Source organism: Triticum aestivum, chromosome 3B (assembly GCF_018294505.1).
Source record: "Triticum aestivum cultivar Chinese Spring chromosome 3B, IWGSC CS RefSeq v2.1, whole genome shotgun sequence".
Taxonomy (NCBI): domain Eukaryota; kingdom Viridiplantae; phylum Streptophyta; class Magnoliopsida; order Poales; family Poaceae; genus Triticum; species Triticum aestivum.
In genome coordinates, this window is record NC_057801.1 from 500,557,018 (window position 1) to 500,563,187 (window position 6,170).

The following is a 6,170-nucleotide window of genomic DNA, read 5'->3' on the forward strand; positions in this document are numbered from 1 at the left end:
TATAAAAAGTTGTATGTGTATGGGCTGGACTAAAGCAGGCCCATGTCTGCCATCGTGCTACCACGGAGGCAAAAACGAACTGTTCTGTTCGGTTAGTACCACATCGGTTAATTCTAAAACGTAATCGTAAAAGCGTATTATGACATGAAAGAAAGCGTATTGTGACGGTGAACCCGGAGACCCAATCCGTGCTTTATTATTAGGGAGAGATTAGTTTTTGTTCTAGTGCTTTATTCATTGCAAATTTTTGCTACATAGGTGACCATGTTCTTGAGCTTGCATGTTAAATTTATGAGGTCCCAAGCAATTCTAATGCATGATATAGGCTCTAGGCACTTGTAGGAGTAGTTGCTATCAATCTTGTTTAGTATTATTCACTTTTATTTTGAATTACTAAAATTTTATAAATTTTCAGAAAATGTTAAGGATACTTTTGAGGGGCTCTTCTAGCCAAAGCTCTCAGGAAAAACAAGCCAAAGAGAAGGAAAAAGCCAAATATAATCTTCCTCGCTTAGCGGAAGTACTGTCGTGTGAATGGCCATGTCAGGATTTCTTGAAAGAAGCTGGAATTCATGAAGATTTTTATTCTTTGATCGAGACTGCAGGCCTCAGTGGTTTCATCAACGACCGGATCGATCAGTATCTCTTACTCACCAATACTTTCGTGCAAAACTTTTATTATTATCCTAAGAAGTCACCGCCTGCAGTATCATTTCATTTATATGATGAATTCAAAGAAATGTCTTTACGTAATTTTTGCGCGGTGTGTAGGATACCTTATGAGGGAGAATTAGAGGAACCCCATCGTGAAGATATGGGTGGCTTTGTTAATACTATAGCTGTAGAAGAGCCAAAGAAGGGCTCTGAGGCAAAAGTCTCTAGCATACACTTTCCTGTTTTACGCTACTTTGCCATATTTGCTAGTAGATGCTTGATTGGTCATGGAAATAGTGGAAACTTAAGTGTTCCTGATATTATCATTCTTCAACATGCCTTGCTTCTAGACAATACTTTTATTATGGGTGCCGTCGTTGCTAAGCGGCTAGCCCTGAATCGTACAAAAGGCCCCATATTTGGAGGTATCTATGTTGCACGTCTTGCTAAACATTTTCAGATACCCATTAGGCACCATGAGAAGGAGGAGATAAAATTGCCTCCTCACATTTTAGATTACAAGAGCATGGTAGCACACAAGTTTCTTGTTGACAATGAAGAAAAGATGCTCTTGTATAAACTTAGATTTAATAAGAAACACATTGAGATTATTATTTTGCCTACGCCTTTGTTGTTTGATTTGCTTGCAGAAAATTTTCTTGTCACGCCGGAAGCAGTGAACAATCATCAAGCCCAAGCTTTTACTCCAGAACCTGAACCTGAGCTGGAACCTAAACTGGACCCTTATCGTGCATCATCTATCTAGTGGGATCCGGAGATGACCAGCCAGTGGTATCCTGATTACACTTCCCATTACACTGGGGAGAGTAGCGGCGGTCCTTGGTACTAGACCAACTTAGGCCAAAAGCCTAAGCTTGGGGGAGTATGTATTTCTCACCGACTTTACATTCATGTTCACACACTAGTCGTCGGTGCTCATACTCTTTCATTGTATTATCCATGCTAGTTTAAATTTCTTTTTCTAGTTTTCTTCTTGTGTGTTTGATAAACCTTAAGAAAAACCAAAAAAAATTTAGTTAGTTTACTTTCCATGCTTGTAGTAGAAATTAAAATGAAAACCCAAAAAGATTCTAGTTCTTCTTCTTACTTGTTGGGAGCTCTCCCGTGTAAATAGTTTTATTTTTCTTTTCTTTCCTTTGGGGGTCGAGAAGACCATGTTGAAAATGTTTAGTGGCTCTCATATGCATGATTGCTTATTTAACTTAGAGCCCATATTACTTGTCTTCTCTCTTGAGTTGAATGCTTGCAGATTCCAGCTTAGTCCAATGCACGTGCACTCTTATTATTATACACATCGTTTGGTCGTGCAAGTGAAAGGCAATAATGACGATATATGATGGACTTATTGGGATGAGAAAGGCTGGTATGAACTCGACCTCTCTTGTTTTAGTAAATATGATGAGTTCATCGTTTCTGAGTCAGCCTATTATGAGGTAAACATATTTGCAATGACATTTAGAAATTATAGTTGCTTGTGCCATGCTTGATTAGCTATGAGTTATAATGGTTTACCTTGCGTGCCAACATGCTATTAGAATGATTATGATGTGATATGATGGGATGGCATCCTCCTTTAAATGAATTGAGTGACTCGACTTGGCGCATGTTCACGCATGTAGTTGAATCAAATCAACATAGCCTTCATGATATTTATGTTCATGGTGGATTATATCCTACTCATGCTTGTATTCGGTGTGAATTAATTTTAATGCATGTTTATGACTTTTGTCGCTCTCTCAGTTGGTCGCTTCCCAGTCTTTTGCTAGCCTACACCTGTACTAAGCGGGAATACTGCTTGTGCACCCAAACTCCTTAAACCCCAAAGTTGTTCCATATGAGTCCACCATACCTACCTATATGCGGTATTTACCTGCCGTTCCAAGTAAATTTGTATGTGCCAAACTCCAAACCTTCAAATGCAATTCTGTTTTGTATGCTCGAGGAGCTCATGTTACAACTAGGGCTGCCTATATCTTCCATGCTAGGTGGGTTATTCTCAAGAGGAGTGGACTCCGCTCCTCATTCACGAGAAAGGGCCGATAACCGGGATGCCCAGTCCCATGATCCAAAAAGATCAAAGCAAATCAAATTAATTTTAAAAAAATCCCCAGGGCTGTTGTTAGTTGGAGGCACTCGTTGTTTCGAGCAAGCCATGGATTGATGCTTGTTGGTGGTTGGGGGAGTATAAACCTTTACCATTCTGTTTGGGAACTGCCTATAATACATGTAGTATGGAAGATACAACCATCTCATAGTTGTTGCATTGACAGCAAAAGTATGCCGCTCAAAATGTTATTCAATCTTTATTTTAAAATCGAGCTCTGGCACCTCTACAAATCCCTGCTTCCCTCTGCGAAGGGCCTATCTATTTACTTTTATGTTGAGTCATCACCCTTTTTATTAAAAGCACCCGCTGGAGAGCACACTGTCATTTGCATTCATTACTATTAGTTTATATTGGGTATGACTTGACTGGATCTCTTTTACCATGAATTATAATGTTTAGTCAGTCCTTGATCTTTAAAGGTGCTCTGCATTTATGTTTTGCGGTCTCAGAAAGGGCTAGTGAGATACCATTTTGTTATATCATGTTATGATTCTTTTGAGAAAGTGTTGTCATCCGAGTTTTATTATTATGGCTTGTTAGCTGATTATGCTATTGATATGAGTAATTGTGAGACCTAAGTGTTATTGTGAGTATGGTTAGTTCATAATATTGCTGAAACTTGAATGCTGGCTTTTCATGTTTACAACAACAAGAGCAAACAGAGTTTGTAAAGGTTTTTCTTTATCACTTTCAGTTTATCAACTGAATTGCTTGAGGACAAGCAAAGGTTTAAGCTTGGGGGAGTTGATACGTCTCCAACGTATCTACTTTTCCAAACACTTTTGCCCTTGTTTTGGACTCTAACTTGCATGATTTGAATGAAACTAACCCGGACTGACGCTGTTTTCAGCAGAACTGCCATGATGTTGTTTTATGTGTAGAAAAGAAAAGTTCTCGGAATGTCCTGAAAATCCACGGAGGCACTTTTTGGAATTAATAAGAATCTCTGGGCGAAAGAAATACACCAGGGGGCCCACACCCTGTCCACGAGACAGGCCCCCCCATAGGGCACGCCCCCTATCTCGTGGGCCCCCTGGACCTCCACCGACCTCAACTCCAACTCCATATATTCACGTTCGGGGAGAAAAAAATCAGAGAGAAAGTTTCATTGCATTTTATGACACGGAGCCGCCGCCAAGCCCTAATCTCTCTCGGGAGGGCTGATCTGGAGTCCATTCCGGGCTCCGGAGAGGGGGATTCGTCACCGTCGTCATCATCAACCATCCTCCATCACCAATTTCATGATGCTCACCGCCGTGCGTGAGTAATTCCATCGTAGGCTTGCTGGACGGTGATGGTTGGATGAGATTTACCATGTAATCAAGTTAGTTTTGTTAGGGTTTGATCCCTAGTATCCACTATGTTCTGAGATTGATGTTGCGATGACTTTGCTATGCTTAATGCTTGTCACTAGGGCCCGAATGCCATGATTTCAGATCTGAACCAAATATGTTTTCATGAATATATGTGTGTTCTTGATCCTATCTTGCAAGTCTATAGTCACCTATTGTGTGTTATGATCCGACAACCCCGAAGTGACAATAATCAGGATACTTCTCAGTGATGCCCGTAGTTTGAGGAGTTCATGTATTCACTATGTGCTAATGCTTTGTTCCGGTTCTCTATTAAAAGGAGGCCTTAATATCCCTTAGTTTCCGCTAGGACCCCGCTGCCACAGGAGGGTAGGACAAAAGATGTCATGCAAGTTCTTTTCCATAAGCACGTATGACTATTTATGGAATACATGCCTACATTACATTGATGAACTGGAGCTAGTTCTGTGTCACCCTATGTTATAACTATTACATGAGGAATCGCATCCGGCATAATTATCCATCACTGATCCATTGCCTACGAGCTTTTCACATATTGTTCTTCACTTATTTATTTTTCCGTTGCTACTGTTACAATTACTACAAAAACCCAAAAAGTATTATCATAAATTTGGGTTGAATACTTTACCCTCGAAAACTGTTGCGATCCCCTACACTTGTGGGTCAGCAGCTACCACTTGAGCCACGCCACAGGCCGCAGGCAGGCAAGTCTGGGGACCCCCGTTCCCAGAACGCTGACAGCGGTTGTCGGTGTCAAAACCGGCGGATCTCGGGTAGGGGGTCCCGAACTGTGCGTCTAGGCGGATGGTAACAGGAGACGAGGGACACGATGTTTTACCCAGGTTCGGGCCCTCTTGATGGAGGTAAAACCCTACGTCCTGCTTGATTAATATTGATGATATGGGTAGTAAAAGAGTGGATCTACCACGAGATCAAGGAGGCTAAACCCTAGAAGCTAGCCTATGGTATGATTGTTGTAATGGATGTTGTGTCCTACGGACTAAAACCCTCCGGATTATATAGACACCGGAGAGGGCTAGGGTTACACAGAGTCGGTTACAATGGTAGGAGATCTACATATCCGTATCGCCAAGCTTGCCTTCCACGCCAAGGAAAGTCCCATCCGGACACGGGACGGAGTCTTCAATCTTGTATCTTCGTAGTCTTGGAGTCCGGCGGACGATGATAGTCCGGCTGTCCGGACACCCCCTAGTCCAGGACTCCCTCAGTAGCCCCTGAACCTGGCTTCAATGACGATGAGTCCGGCGCGCATAATGTTCGGCATTGCAAGGCGGGTTCCTCCTTTGAATAATCCATAGAAGATTGTGAACACCAGGATAGTGTCCGGCTCTGCAAAATAAATTCCACATTCCACCGTAGAGAGAATAATATGTACACAAGTTCAATCTGCTGACGTATTCTGCGGCATGACGTCACACCACTACCAAGCCTTTACTTGAATCGTTTTTTATTATACCACCTCAGCGCGTTTAGCGAAGCGGTTTCCTTGGCACGTCTTGTCGAAGCAGAGATCGTGTTCCCCTTATTCCGGGATTCTCATCAATACGGACGTGGGTAACCCAACCGCGCCCGTCGCCACGCCTCCTCTATCGAAGGCGAGTCCCGAACGGTCACGGAGACGGCTCTTGGTATTCTCCCTCTTTATAATAGGACCAAGGCTCGTTTCTTTTCTTCAATCTTCCATCGAATCCTCTCCTTGCTCCAAGTTCCAACACCCAGAGCCCCAGATTCGAGCACTTCGGACCTTCAACAATGTCCGGCTCCGACCTTCAGGGCCGGTGGATGCCCTCCTCCGTCACGGAGGAGGACGTGCTAAAGCTGCGAGAGGCCAAGTACCTGTCCTACGAGATTTCGCACAGGTTGCCCGCCGAAGGGCAGGCCATCCCCACCCCCGAGCCCGGCGAATATGTCGTCTTTGTATCCCACCTCCGTCGGGGTTTAGGCTTCCCGACGGATCCTTTTGTGAGAGGGCTCATGTTCTACTATGGGTTGGAATTCCACGACTTGGCTCCGGAGTCCATCCTCCATATTTC